We start from the raw sequence: 14,857 nt of genomic DNA, 5'->3' as shown, positions 1-14,857 counted from the left end.
AAAGCCACAATGAGTTACCACTTTACTTACACTCACTGGAAGTATTTTTAAAAATGAAAAGTAGCAAAAAGAGACAGCAAGTATGTGGAAGAATTGGAACCCTCATACACTGTTTATGGGAATGTAAGATAGCATAGTGCTGTAGATAACAGTTTGATAGTTCCTCCAAATTTAAATGTAGAATCACCACATGATCCCACAATTCCACCCCTTAGCATATAACTAAAAAATTAAAAGCAGGGATTCAAATGAATAAATGTACAAGCATGTTCATAGCAACAGGACTTACAATAACCAAGAGGTGGAACCAGTCCAAATGTCCATCAAGGATTGAATGAATAAGCAAATCATGGTACCCAAAATGAAGAATTGTTAAGCCATAAAAAGTCATTGATCCATGCTACGATGTCCATGAACCTTGAAAACATGATGCTTTATGAAAAAAGCCAGAAACAACAATGTCTCATATTATAGGATCTATTTATATAAATATTCAGAATAGATAAATCCATAGAGAGAGAACACAGCTAGGCGGTAGCCAGGGTCTACGGGAGAATGAAAATATTTTGGAATGTACTAAATGCAACTGAATTGTTCATTTTAAAATGCTTAATTTTGTGTTATAGGAATTTGTCCTCAACAAATTATTATTTTAAATCGTGAGAGGTCCAAAGCCATTCTTTAACAAACAATTCAGCAGGAGTAGATAGGGGAGCCTGCTCTCTAGGGGATGACAGTATTTCTCTTCATTTGTAAAATAAGGATGACAGTAGTTCCTGCTTCACAGATCTGATGGGGGAATAAATGAGCTAGTCCTTGTAAAGTACAGAGAACAGAGCTGGGCTCATGGAAAATACCCCATACATTTTTTTTATCACTATTATTAATAATTCTTGCTCAAGGGACCCACTAGAAAGCTTCCTCGAAAGTCTTAACTCAACCATTCCTTCCCTCATTTATGTTAAAGTTGTAAAAAAATCAACCATTCTGCATTTGAAAAAAAGGTGGGACAGAACTAACCTGAGTAACCTGGGTAACTAGCATCAGTGGAAACTCTGGGCAGGTGCTCGGCAAACACTACATTTGTTCTTCCACCTTCTGGGCAGATACACAGTTTCCATCCTGCAGCGGGGGAAAGTGGGACTCAAAGAGATTGGGAAACTTGGCCAATACCTCAGCGATGGTCAGTTGGAGATGCAGAGTTCAAAGCCACCTGGCATTGACCTAAATATACAGTCTTCTGGATGAGAGGTGAAGGAAGAGATGAGAGGAAGAATGAACCTTGGGGCAAAGGGAAAGCCTTCCTGGGGTCGGGGGTGCACACCCTGCCGACTGGTATTCCCAACACCACTGACTTTCTAATTGGCCTCAGCAACATCCTCAGTTTCTTTCATGATACGTTAATCACAAGCTCCAGACTGGAACCAGCCTGATGTGGTCTCACCTCGCTACATTAACTTGCTGATTTGAAAGGAGTTCTAAAATATTGGGCAGGACAGATGCGCAGAAAATTTGAGACCTCTCCCTGTCCTCTGCTTCCACTTCACCCCTGCCCCACTCCCATCACCTCAACCAGGGTGTGAGGGGTCAAGACTGACATGTCTGCCCGGGTCACCTCTTCATAGGATGATACCTGATCCCTGACCTCAGCCACCGGCCAAAACCCCAATGGATCCAGAGTTGCCCAATCAATCAGCAATATAAAGCTGGTCAGGGCATGGAAGAATGACCTCAGCTAATCAGCACACACTTTAGTTGCTTGGGACCAGTGTCAACCAAAAGGGAGGCAGGGGCATTGCTCCCTTGATGGAAGACTGAGCTGGGGGTGGGAGAAACTACAGATCCACATTTTGATATTGAAACATACTAGGCAGCCTGTGATGACTCAGGGTTGGTGGCGGCAGACCCTTACCGTGGGCGGTCTGGATGCCTGGGACACCGACACTCATCTCATCCTTGGCAGTCCCCTCCCCTGGGTCACGGTAACCCTAGACCTCCCCTGGGCTCCCCCTCTTCCTTTTACTCCCTTCCGTTGCAGGGTACCTGGAAGGCTGCACTGGAGCTTGCTTGCATTTTACCCACGGCTGGAGAGTTTGGTCCTCTGCATAGAGGATCACTCAACTAGAGGAAAACACAGTAGGGTGTAAACCCACATTTGGAACTAGGGCACAGGACTTGAGGGAGCACTTGCATGACACTGAGAGGCAGCGCCTCCTTCAATTTTGTGCCCCTGGTGCCTCTCTCACCGCATCCCAGCCTTGTCCCGGTTGATTCCTCATTCCAGAGATTGAACCCAGGTCTCCCACGTTGCAGGCAAATACTTTACCATCTGAGGTATTCCTTGGTAGCTCAGTTGGTAAAAAATTTGCCTACAGTGCAAGAGACCTGTTTTCAATTCCTGAGTTGGGAAGATCCCCTGGAGAAGGGAATGGCAAGCCACTCCAGTATTCTTGCCTGGAGAATTCCACAGACAGAAGAGCTTGGTGGGCTACAGTCCATGGGGTCGCAAAGAGTGAGACATGACTGAGCGACTAACACGTTCATGTTTCACTTTACCATCTGAGCCACCAAGGGAACCCTACAGAATGGAAGGGGGATATAACGCTAATGCCAAATCCTCACTGAACTTCTACTTTGTACCAAGCAATATAGGAAATGCTTAATACTCAGTAGCTCGCATAATCCCCAAAGCAATCCTATGAGACAGAGAAATATATAAACACATCATCCCCATTTGATAGATGAAGAAACTGGGACCCTGAAGATGAAGGGATTTGCTTAGGATCTTACAACCAGGATTGAGATGGTTTGGAGACCATGACAAAGCACAGAAGTGAGAGATGAAGAGGGTATAAACTGCAGGGACAGTGGGAGGCAGACAGGGCACAGGATTTGATCAGTTATCAGAAAGTGGAAATTGACAAGCTGCTCAGCCTGATTATGGCGGGCGAAGCAGAGGAAGGAAACAAAGATAGCTCTGACAATTCCAACAGTCATGGCTTTTTGGGACAGTAGAAGCTGACATCACAAAAAAGGCTCATTTCTGCTGAAATAAATAGTTCTATGTGATTTATGTGGAAGCCCCAGTTAGTGAATGAAGGGGTGAGAACCAGGAAGTATACGAGCTGCTTTTACAGATGTGTCAGGCAGCCTTGTGCACCTCCCATCTTGAACTACTCTAAATAATTCTGACATCTTCTTAGGCTGTAAATGGAAACATATGACTCCTCAGGGCTTCATTCGGACTGCCAGGATCAAGTCCAAATTCCTCAAAGAGCATGCACTCCCTTCTTTATCTGTATCTGAGTTGGCTTATCCACCCTTTCAAGCTCATCTCTCACAAGCTTCCATTTACAGCCCAACCTGCCTACCCTGTAGGCAATTCCTTGAAAATGTTCGAATGTCCCATTCTACTCTTAGCCTTTGTCCCCCTTTTCTTGGAAAGTGCCTCCCTTAGCCAGCACCCCCCCAAGTTTTTTCACACCTGTCTGATGACCCACCATAGGTCAAGCTTCAGTGTTGGGTTCATATGCCCCCCACCCCAGCCCTAAGGCATCAGGTCCTCGTACTTACTCTGTGCTTATTTCTCAGAATCAACAAAATTGTGTGTATTTAAGTCTCATCTGAAACAATATAATTAAGAATATTAAAAAAAATCCGTATTTCCCTGCTTAAGTATTGTATTTATGTCCTGGGCAGGGGGGGTACATGAAGTGTTTCTAGGGGAACTTGAATGTTTACAGCTATGCATTTGTTTTAATGTTCATTAGAAGAAAAGATAGGATTCATGCATCAAAACCAGGATTTCACGAATATTGCTGCTTAGGAAGGAAAGACCCCTGGGGAGACTCCCTGGAGAAGTAAATGGCAACCCACTCCAGTTTTCTTGCCTGGAGAATTCTATAGACAGAGAAGCCTGGCAGGCTACAGATCATGGGGTTGCAAACTGAAGCAGCTTAGTTTTCTTACTCAAGAAGCAAAAGTGGGGGATGGTATTAATGAAATAATTGTAGAGGTTACAGGGAGGTGGAGAAAACATTTTAAAGGAGAGATGATAATAATTCCTGAGGTTTGGGGCAATCTCTTTTCAGTCCTTACAACCACCTGTGAAATAGCTATCTTCACATTTCTGAGATAACAGCCCCCAAAGGTAACTTGCCTCAGGTCACTGAAGGACTAGAATTTGCTCCAGATTGGCTTGATTCCTCCTGCCCTAGCAAAACTCAACACTGGCTTTGTCTAAGTGTCAGTTTCTTTCTCTGGATGGCTGAAGTGCCTTGAAAGCAGGAAAGTGCCTTCACTTAGGGTATAGCCCATGCCTACTGCACCCTGAAGCACAGTAGAACTTCCTAAGGTTTTGTGGAAAGCACTGAAGGCTGCAGGAATGACTGCTGGGCTCAGTTTGCAAAGCACTTTCACAAGCATCTGCACTTGATTCTCCCAAGCCTCTTGTGGTGTGAGGCAGAGGAGAGGATGGGGTGGGGAGAGGAGAGGCACCCTGCAGGAGCGCAGCAGGCCCAGGCCAAAGGAACTTCCTGCTGGGAAGCCCACATTTGCAGTCACAGGAACAACCCCCTGGTTCCCTCAGTTCAGTTCAGTTCAGCTCAGCTCAGTTGCTCAGTCGTGTCTGACTCTTTGTGACCCCATGGACTGCAGCATGCCAGGCTTTTTTGTCTATTACCAACTCCCGGAGTTTACTCAAACTCATGTCCATCAAGTCAGTGATGCCATTCAACTATCTCATCCTGTCGTCCCTGTCTTCTCCCACCTTCAATCTTTCCCAGCATCAGGGTCTTTTTCAGTGAGTCAGTTCTTCACATCAGATATTGGAGTTTCAGCTTCAGCATCAGTCCTTCCAATGAATATTCAGGACTGATTTCCTTTAGGATGGACTGGTTGGATCTCCTTGCAGTCCAAGGGACTCACTCTCAAGAGTCTTCTCCAACACCACAGTTCACAACCATCAATTCTTCAGTGCTCAGCTTTCTTTATAGTCCAACTCTCACATCCATACATGACTACTGGAAAACCATAGTTTTGACTAGACAGACCTTTGTTGGCAAAGTAATGTCTCTGCTTTTTAATATGCTGTCTAGGTTGGTCATAGCTTTTCTTTCAAGGAGCAAGCATCTTTTAATTTTATGGCTGGAGTCATCATCTGCAGTGATTTTGGAGTCCAAAAAAATTGTCTCTCACTGATATTAGGAGACGAAGACTTGTTCTGGAGCAAGGAGACATTCTGGTCAAATCTAGTTTCCCAATTGACATACTTACTAAAAGTTGTTCAAGTTTTTATTTTCTTTATTTTTTTTTTCCTAGTGACAAATTCAAAAAATTGGAGGGCCAAAAGACATAAATACAAGCATTTCTATCTTTTTATATATCCATATATAACGAATATATTGCTGCTGTTGTTTAGTCACTAAGTTGTGTCTGACTGTTTTGCGACTCTAGGGACTGTAGCCCATCAGACTCCTCTGTTCGTGGGATTCTCCAGGTAAGAATACTGGAGTGGGTTGCCATTTCCTTCTCCAGGGGATCTTTCTAACCCAGGGATTGAACCTGAGTCTCCTGCATTGACAGGTGGATTCTTCATCACTGAACCACCAGAGAAGTCCAATGGATATGGAGATACATATATATATATATATATATACATCTCCATTCCACCCAGGAATAACTGTGAACATTTTTGCAAGTATAGGAAGAATGGAGGAGGAGGAAGGAAGGAAGAATGGAGAGACAGAGGGAGAAAAGGAGAGAAAAAGAAAAGGCTTTGGCAAACTATATGAAAAAGCATTATCATTTTTGCCCTTTGCTGAGGACAGAGTCTCGCCAGGTATGATTTGAAGATTAGCAGCATCAGGATTACTTGAGAAATGAACATTCCTGGGCCTCCACCTACTGAGTCTGAGATGGGGCTTGGGGTTCTGCATTTTAACAGGTTCTGTGAAGTTGCAACACTCCAGTAACAAGGGACCCGCAGAAGTCATCCTGGAGACAGGTGATGGAGGAACTGCTTTAGGTGGAGGAAAACCACGCCAGTGGCTCATCCCAGGGCCTAACCAGGACACTTGCGGTTTAGAAGGAACAGCCCCACCATTCCACAGAGCCCAGGATCAGGGTGCCTGCCTTGCTTACCAGAATGCTCACTGACTTGGGGATTCCTCTGTGGACACCTGGGATACAGGGAGGGAGTTTGGAAGACCCTGGGCGTGGGCCAAGGAAAAATTGAAAGGCGGCTGTGATTTGAGAGGAAGGAGCTTGCCGAGCACAGGGAGCTAGGCCAGGGAACAGACCGGCCAGGTGAGCACAGGAAGCTGACAGGTGGAGTTGAGATGGAAACTTTGCTTCTTGCCTTGTCTGCCCCATGACATTTTCAAGGTTTTAGGAAAGCCTGTGCCTTTAACGCAGTTTTGGTGCTTTGGGAGTAGAATGGAAAGGGTGAAGAAACACCAAGTGAGTAAGTAGCAACCAATGAGTCCAGCTAGGAGCAGGAGATACAATGCAGCTTGGAACCAAAGGTGACAGTCAAAACCAAAGGTGTGAGCACTCCTCACAAGCCTCAGAAGCTACCAGCAATGAACCAGAATTCCTGTTATCCTAGACTGAGGGTGATTTTTAAAGGAAATGTCGAGAATATCGCGGCTAGACTGAGGGTGACATCCACACACACATCCCTTACTTCTGCCTCTCTCCAGGTGGGCCCTTGGAGCCTGGAAGTGAAAAATAAAGTTGGCTTCCAAAGACTCAATCCTGCCCCAGGCTGGGGCCTTTCACTCATTTGGGAAGAGGTGGGCCCTCAGGAGGCCAACTGCCCCAGGGGCCCAGTCTGCACACTATCTGGGATTAGAGGACTTTAGCCAGATGGAAAAATTTTATCACACGGCCTGCTTGCCCTCTTGTGACTTTTACAGCCATCTAATTATTGGCAAGTTTCAGCTTTGACTCACTGAGGAATTTGAACCCCAGTGGTTCATCCCTGAATGTCACACTCAGCTTTGGAAGAACACAGACATATTCCAGGAAGTGGTATCTCCTAAGGTGTCCTGGGGAAAGGAGGGCAAGCACCTGGCTTCCCAGGTGATCCCTTCCCACCTTCCCTCTCCTGATGCTTCAAACTCATCACTTTGTCAACTCCAACTCTCTCTTTCTCTGGATTTTTTTATTTTGTTCTTGCTGTTTATCTTTTAATGATCATACAATTTATGCTTATGTTAATGGAAAGTTTAGGAAGGTATAATAAAAAATTGCCTATTAATTATGCACTTTTTTTCTTTAATAAATATTACATTGCATATGTAATTTTGATTCCTCCTTTTTCCACATTTCTTTCTAGGCTTATTTCTGGGTAGCTAATGGCATTATTACTATTGTGAGTGATATTTCTTTGCACTTTATTTTAGAAATGATAAGACTTTTGGAATCATAGTATTTAGTTGTGATGGTAATATGAATCTTTGTATTGTTCCTAATTTTAATGAGAATCCTTTTGGTGTTTACCTTTTAAGCGTGATGCTATTTTTTTTTTCAAGATTTATTTTATTTTTTGGCTATAGTGGGTCTGTACTGCACGAGGGCTTTCTCTAGTTGTGGCAAGTAGGGGCTACTCTCTATTGTAGTGCTCGGGCTTCTCACTGCAGTAGCTTCTCTTGTTGCAGAGCACGGGGTCTAGGTGCCCCAGCTTCAGTAGTGGTGGTGCCTGGGCTTAGTTGCTCCATGGCATGAAGGATCTCTCAGGCTAGGAATCGAATGGTGTCTCTTGCATTGCAAGGCAGATTCTTAACCACTGGACCACTAGGGAAGCCCTGATACTAATTCTTATTTATACATGTTAGAGATTGGATGTTGAGATGGATGTTCTATATCATGAAGAGAAAGCATTTTTTTTAATCAAAGTTTACTTTTTAGATAAATCGGAAGTGGATATTGGAGTTTATTAATTTTTTTCAAAACTTTTTGGCAGAGAATTGATGTGATTTTTATGAGTAGAAGTTTTATAATAAACCTTCTTTAAATTTCTGCCATAACACAATTTGTTATTTTATGTGCTGTTTGACTTATTTACTGGAGTTTTGTTTAAAATTCTTGTCTCTGTATAAGTAAACAACATGTACATCATTTATCTTTTTTTTTAAACTTTGTATCTGCATTAGCTTTAAAACTGAGTTGTGACACAAACCATAGTTTCTTCTATCCCTTGTCCTGCAACAATTTCTTTATTATGGGAATTATTTATTCCTCAAAGTTCTTTCATAAATTCCAAGATGTGTTTTACCTTTACAGTGTATCTCAATTCAGATGCTAAATTGTCATCAATTATTGCTCAATATTCAGATTCCATAAAATTTACAGTTTCAAAAGTAGATTCACATATCCAAATTGTTCTAAACATTCTTTAAAAATCAATACTGAATCAAATATTATTTTAAAAATTATATTAAAATTAATTAAAATAAAAATTTAATTTCCCAGTTACAGTAAGCACAAGTACTCAACTCTTGTGACTACAACATATTGTCTTGGACACTGAAGAACTATATCCTTTATTTTACTTATTTTTTACTGCAAGATCCACTAAATAGATGTATATTAAAATGTCCAACTACTTTAAATAAATTATTGTTAATTTTTAATATATGCTAATGTATTGTATTTTTTAAGATTTTTATTGAGCTATAATTGACATATAACATTCTATTAGTTTCAGGTACACAACACAATGATTCATTGTATTTATATATTATAAAACAATCACCACAATGTCTAGTTAACATCCATCATTGTGTGACAATTTTGTTTAAAGCATTCTTATCTTTTAGAAATGCATGTTGAAATGTTTATGAATGAAATTATATGATCTTTGAGCTTGGTTCTGAAACAACGTGGGAAGGGAGAAAATGGATTGGGGTATAGGTCGCAAAGAGTCGGACACAACTGAGCGACTGAACTAAACTGAACTGATAGGTGAAAAAGTACTGACTCTGAGTTGATAATTACTGAAGCTTAGTGAAAGGCGTGTAGGAATTCATTATACTTTTCTGTTTAGTTTTTTATGTGACTGAAAAAAGAAAGTGTTAAAAAAGCATTTTGGAGTAAACCAAACATTTTTCCTTTAGGAATCATTTTCTATTAAATGTTCCCTGCATTTTATGTATTTCAGTGCTGTATTTTTGATCTTTAAAAGTTGTTTAATAGAAAGTTCTTTCTTTGCTTCCTCATAAATCACTACAATTTTTCTAGTCCTTGTTAGGTTAAGAGAAAGTCTTAACTTGGAAACAACCTGATGTTCATCAATGGATGAATGGATAAAGAAGACGTAATATATATATATATATATATATATATACACACACACATACACACACAATGAACATTAGCCATAAAAAAGATGAAACAATGCCATTTGCAGCAACATGGATGGATCTAGAGATTATTGTACTAAGTGAAGTAAGTCAGAAAGAAAAGACAAATGCTGTATGATATCACTTAGTTTGGAATCTAAAATATAACACAAATGAAGGACTTCCCTGGCTGAGACTCTGCACTTCCAGTGCAGGGGGCACGAGTTCAACCCCTGGTTGGGGAACCAAGATCCCACATGCCATGGGGCGTGACCAAAAAGTAATAAAATTAAATGTGACACAAATGAACTTATCTATGAAACAGAAACAGACTCACAGATAAAGAAAGCAGACTTACGGTTGTCAAGGAGGGAGGGCTCTGGGGCAGGGATAGATTGAAGATCTGGGACCAGGAGATGCAAACTATTACATATAGAGTGAATAAACAGCAAGGTCCTACTGTATAGCACAGAGAGCTATATTCAACATTCTGTGATATAAATGATAACAGAAAATAATATGAAAAAGGACACATATAACTGAATTGCTTTGCTGTACACCAGAAACTAACACAGAATTATAAATCAACAATACTTCAATTTTTTAAAAAAATCTTAGCTTTGAAAATTAACTTATGGTTATCAGGAGGGACGAGTGAGAGGGAGGGATAGATTGGGAATTTGGGATTGACGTGTACACACTGCTGTATTTAAAATAGATAAACAACAAGGACCTAGTGTAAAATAAAAAATTAATTAAAAAAATAAGAAATTTAAATTAATCACTAAATGTTAAAAGAAAACAAAGCAGAAAGCAAAACTATATGTGAATAAACATGTTTTTGATAGGTTTGAGCATCAGAAAAGAAAAAAACCTGAAAGAATACTTCAAAATATTGGTAGCAATTATCTTGGAGGGGGCAAGCATGAGTTCTCATCTTCAGTTTCTCCTTTAATGTCTCTATGTTATTTGCTTGGGAGTACTGACTCTATGCTGTTTTTGTAGGTAAATAGAAAATTCAGTAAGATATTTCTTATCAAAAGCATGCAAAAGATTTCAAAGTGTTCCAAAAATTTTTGTAAGAAAAAACTCCTGATTTTTTCCTCCCTATTAAGTGAGCTGTGCGGACTTGTCAACCATGAAACAAAGGAGAACTTGGGGCATCCTTGAGCAAACTTCATTGTTCTCAGGTACTGAACGTTCTCCCCTGCAATACTGTTGAAATGATTAACCTGCATTAGGAAGGAGGGACTTTCTAACAAAGGTGAACTTCACTGCTGCCTAAATTATATCCAAAAAATTGCTTGCAGTGTTTGAATATTGAGATTAGAAAAATCAGGGACTTCCCTAATGGCTCTACACTTCCAAGAGGGCAGAGGGCATGGGTTTGATTCCTGGTCAGGAAATTCAGATTCTATATGTCACACAGTGCAGGAAAACAGAAAAACTCCAAACAAAAGATTCCCTTCAGAGCAATTTCAATATGTAACTGATCTACCAATGAGCATTTCTGTGAGTCCCAGAAGGTCTCTAGATGTTTATCATGAAGATGAAAAGTCTAAATACACATAAAAATTAGAGAATGTAGTGGGACAAAAAGTAAAAGTGGGCACTCTCTACGCAGTGTCCACTTTTTAGTGCTGTAGTTATTCAAAGAGTGAAGAAATGAATAAAGGCTTCCAGATTTGATAAGTGATACAGTGAAGATATCTGCATAACTAGAAATAAAATACTAAGTAAATAGCCTTAGGATCACTTAACTCACAGATCTAATGGGGGTGGGTTAAAAATGGCTGCAAATTCTTTGCCATTCTTCCTATGGAATGGTGGAGTCTCTTCCCCTTTATCTGAGACTGTCATTGCTTTGAACAATAAAATGTGGTAAGAGTGATGCTATATAACTTCTGAGGAAAGTCCATCTGTAAGAGGTCCAGAGCTGCTTCTTCCCCAGTCTTGGTCCAATTGCCAGTCACCACACTTTGTGAAGCCCAAGCCACAAAGAGAGATCACATGAAAGAGACCCATGCACTCTGGTTGACAGCCTCAGTTGGGCTCCCAGCCAGCTTGAATTTGTGACTTAAGTGATCCTAAGACTGTTTATTTATTATATATTTTATTTCTAGTTATGTTGCTGCTGCTGCTAAGTCACTTCAGTCGTGTCCGACTCTGTGTGACCCCATAGATGGCAGCCCACCAGGCTCCCCCGTCCCTGGGATTCTCCAGGCAAGAACAGTGGAGTGGGTTGCCATTTCCTTCTCCAATGCATGAAAGTGAAAAGTGAAAGTGAAGTTGCTCCATCATGTCTGACTCTTAGCGACCCCATGGATTGCAGCTCACCAGGCTCCTCCATCCATGGGATTTTCCAGGCAAGAGTACTGGAGTGGGGTGCCATTGCCTTCTCTGATTTCCATTGTAGTGTTTATCCAAATGTGGCAGCCTTTATTCATTTCTTCATTCCTTGAATATCCACAGCCCTAAAAGTAGGCACTGTGTAGAGAGATTATTTTTTGTCTCATTACATTCTCTAATTTTTATGTGTATTGGTGTGAGTGAGCCACACTGGACATCATTCAACTGTCTGTCAGATAGGACTGCAGCTATTTCTCAGACACAGCCCTTTTTTCTGACATAAGATGGGTCCCCAGTTGTGGGACACTCCTTCCTCACTCTCTGAGGGTTCCACTGAAGTCATCTCACCAGATCTGAGTTCGAGGCAGCATGCCTGTCTGGACTGGCATTCATACAGAAACATGTGAAGGAGTCGGGAGCAAGAGTTAATGATCACAGCTACCAACTACCAGACCTGTTTCTACCCTAACTTCTTGCTCTATCTAAAATAAGTCTCCTTATTATTATATAATATCTTTTCACTACCACACTTAAATTCTTAATGCCTTCCTTCCTTGAGGAAGTTTTCTTGTGGAGCAAAAATGACTGTTAAGAGGAACAAAGAAGGAATATGACTCCTTGATTGTTTTCATAAAGAATGAGGAGAGCTAGGAGCAGGATAAGGTCAAGGGATGTTCACTTCCCTGAGCAAAGTTTGCCTGTTGTCTTACTTGGGACTAAAACTCCAGGGCGAAGAAAAATTCCCCCGTTCTCACCTCAACTGTGGGTGTTTGGGAAGTGACTTGCCTTGACTCAAGACATGCCCCACACGTACTTCACTCGAGGACCAGGGCACCTGTGAGGCCAGGGAGCTGGCCTTGGGGGGTTGATGATGCCCCATGGGGGACGCCTGTAGCATTCACATCTGCCTGTAGCTGGGTTAGTAAGCTGGTTTCATTTCAAGGTGGAATGTTAGCAAGTGTTTCCCCTCTCTGCAGAGCTAAAAGAAAGCCATGTCTTATCAGCTTCCTTCGTAATACAATGGATATTTTCATCTCCATAAGTCTATATTCTGCTTATTTTTCACTTGATTCCAAATTCTATAAGGCAAAAAAGTGACATTATTTTTGGACTTCTAAGATTCCAGTGGAACATGTAAATACTCAGCACTAACAGGCAGACCCTAGAACCCCTCTGCAGCCTTTGTAATGAACTTGGGCCAAGTGAGGAAGCACTGTTCTATTCTATTTATGTTTTTGCCAAAATTGCAGAATCTTAGTTTCTCCACCAGGGATTGAACCTGGGTCCGACCTGGGTCCAACTTGGGCCCTGGCAGTAGGAGCACCAGGTCCTAACCACTGGATGAGGCAAATGACGATGCTGACAGTTGTAAACTCTCTCCAACTATTGGATTTTTAACCTTGACACAAATAATGTAAAAATCCTGTAAAACAATGCCACATCTTAGACTGGGGCTAGAAAGTAAGTCACTTGTTAGAGGACAACGCCAGTCTGTTTCCTCGTGATTCTTTGCATGCTGTTCCCCACTTGCTCCTCACCCTGTCCCTCAGCTGACTCCAGATCCACTTGGAGCTGTACCACGTGACACTAGACCAGCTCATCCTAATAACGAGTCCAAGGCTAGTTCTGACCTCTGTGGCTTGAGTTTTGATAGTAGCTTTCTTGACTTGGTACTTCACTTTAGAAATACTCAAGGAAACAAAAATGCAAAGAAGTGTGGGAAGTGTATCATGTACCACGTATGTCAGTCCAATATATTTTGAGGCATAACTGTACGCCAAGCACTTGGAGTAAACCAGTTCTGGGGCTAAATGCTTACATACATTGTTGTTGTTTAGTCGCTAAGTCGTGTCCGACTCTGTGACCCAATAGATTGTAGCCTGCCAGGCTCCTCTGTCCATGGGATTTTCCAAGCAAGAATACTGGAGTAAGTAGCCATTTCCTTCTCCAGGCGATCTTCCCGACCCAGGGATCAAAACTGCATCTCTTATGTCTCCTGTTTCGCAGGCAGATTCTTTCCCAGGTTTTCCCAAACCTGGGAAACTTACATACATTACTTAGTTTTAATAACCATAGGAAGCCAAGTGTTTCTGTCTCATATTCCAGATGAGAAAATTGACACTGAGAAAGTTACTAGGCTTGTTAGTAAATGACAGAGTCAGGGATGGAACCCAACTCTTCAAATGATCCCAACCCCCATTCTTGGGCTTCATTCTTTAGCTGAAATGCTCTGTTGTCAGGGTCCTGAAATTCTTAACCATTTTTTATTTTAACTTAGCTTTGTAAGTGCAATGGGGCAATGTAGCAGAAGTAGATGCGCAGTGTGCATGCGTGCAGTTCTCTGCCACCCCAATTCACACAGAGCATGTGCAATGCCCTGGTGGGTCAGATAGTAAAGAATCCACCTGCAATGCAATGGAGAATCCCACGGACAGAGAAGCCTGGTGGCCTCAGTCCTTAGGGTCCCACAAAGAATCGGTCAGGACTAAATCAACTTAGCACACACACATGACTACAAAACTCCAGCAGATCACACACAAGTGGGAGTACAGCAAGACTCAAAGTATAGGTGTGCTACATCTATAACTGATCAAGCAAGGGCCCCCAAGAGGCCATGCTTCCCATTCAGACCAGAGCTTTGTCCAAATACAACACAAGAAATAACTAAGAAGCCATATCATCTCTTTCCTCATCACTGTTACTTTCCTGTGTTAGCAATCCACTCAAGGCTGAAAATGCTGACACAGAAGGAAAGGGTAGCCTCGAGTTCTCCCTTTCATTGCCTCCTTACTCATCAGTAAGGTAGGGAACGTCAGCAGAATGTGCACAAACAAGAAGAGAAATTAAAACAATTGAGTGAATTCTGTGTGGTGTCCCTGCTGTTCTGGTGGACACAAAATACGTGCCCAAGCTAACAGACATGAATTGTGTACTTCTAGGAATACTGCATTTGAGTTAAAAAGTTCTTGCTTGTATTTGAAGTGAAGTGAAGTGAAAGTCGCTCAGCCATGTCCGACTCTTTGGTCTGTGCATGGAATTTTCCAGGCAAGAATCCTGGAGTGGGTTGCCATTCCCTTCTCCAGGGGATCTTCTCAACCCAAGAATCGAACCTGGGTCTCCTGCACTGCAGATGGATTCTTTACCCTCTGAGCCACCAAGGAAGC

Source organism: Bos indicus x Bos taurus, chromosome 6 (assembly GCF_003369695.1).
Source record: "Bos indicus x Bos taurus breed Angus x Brahman F1 hybrid chromosome 6, Bos_hybrid_MaternalHap_v2.0, whole genome shotgun sequence".
NCBI classification, from domain to species: Eukaryota; Metazoa; Chordata; class Mammalia; order Artiodactyla; family Bovidae; genus Bos; species Bos indicus x Bos taurus.
This window is presented reverse-complemented; position numbering follows the sequence as displayed.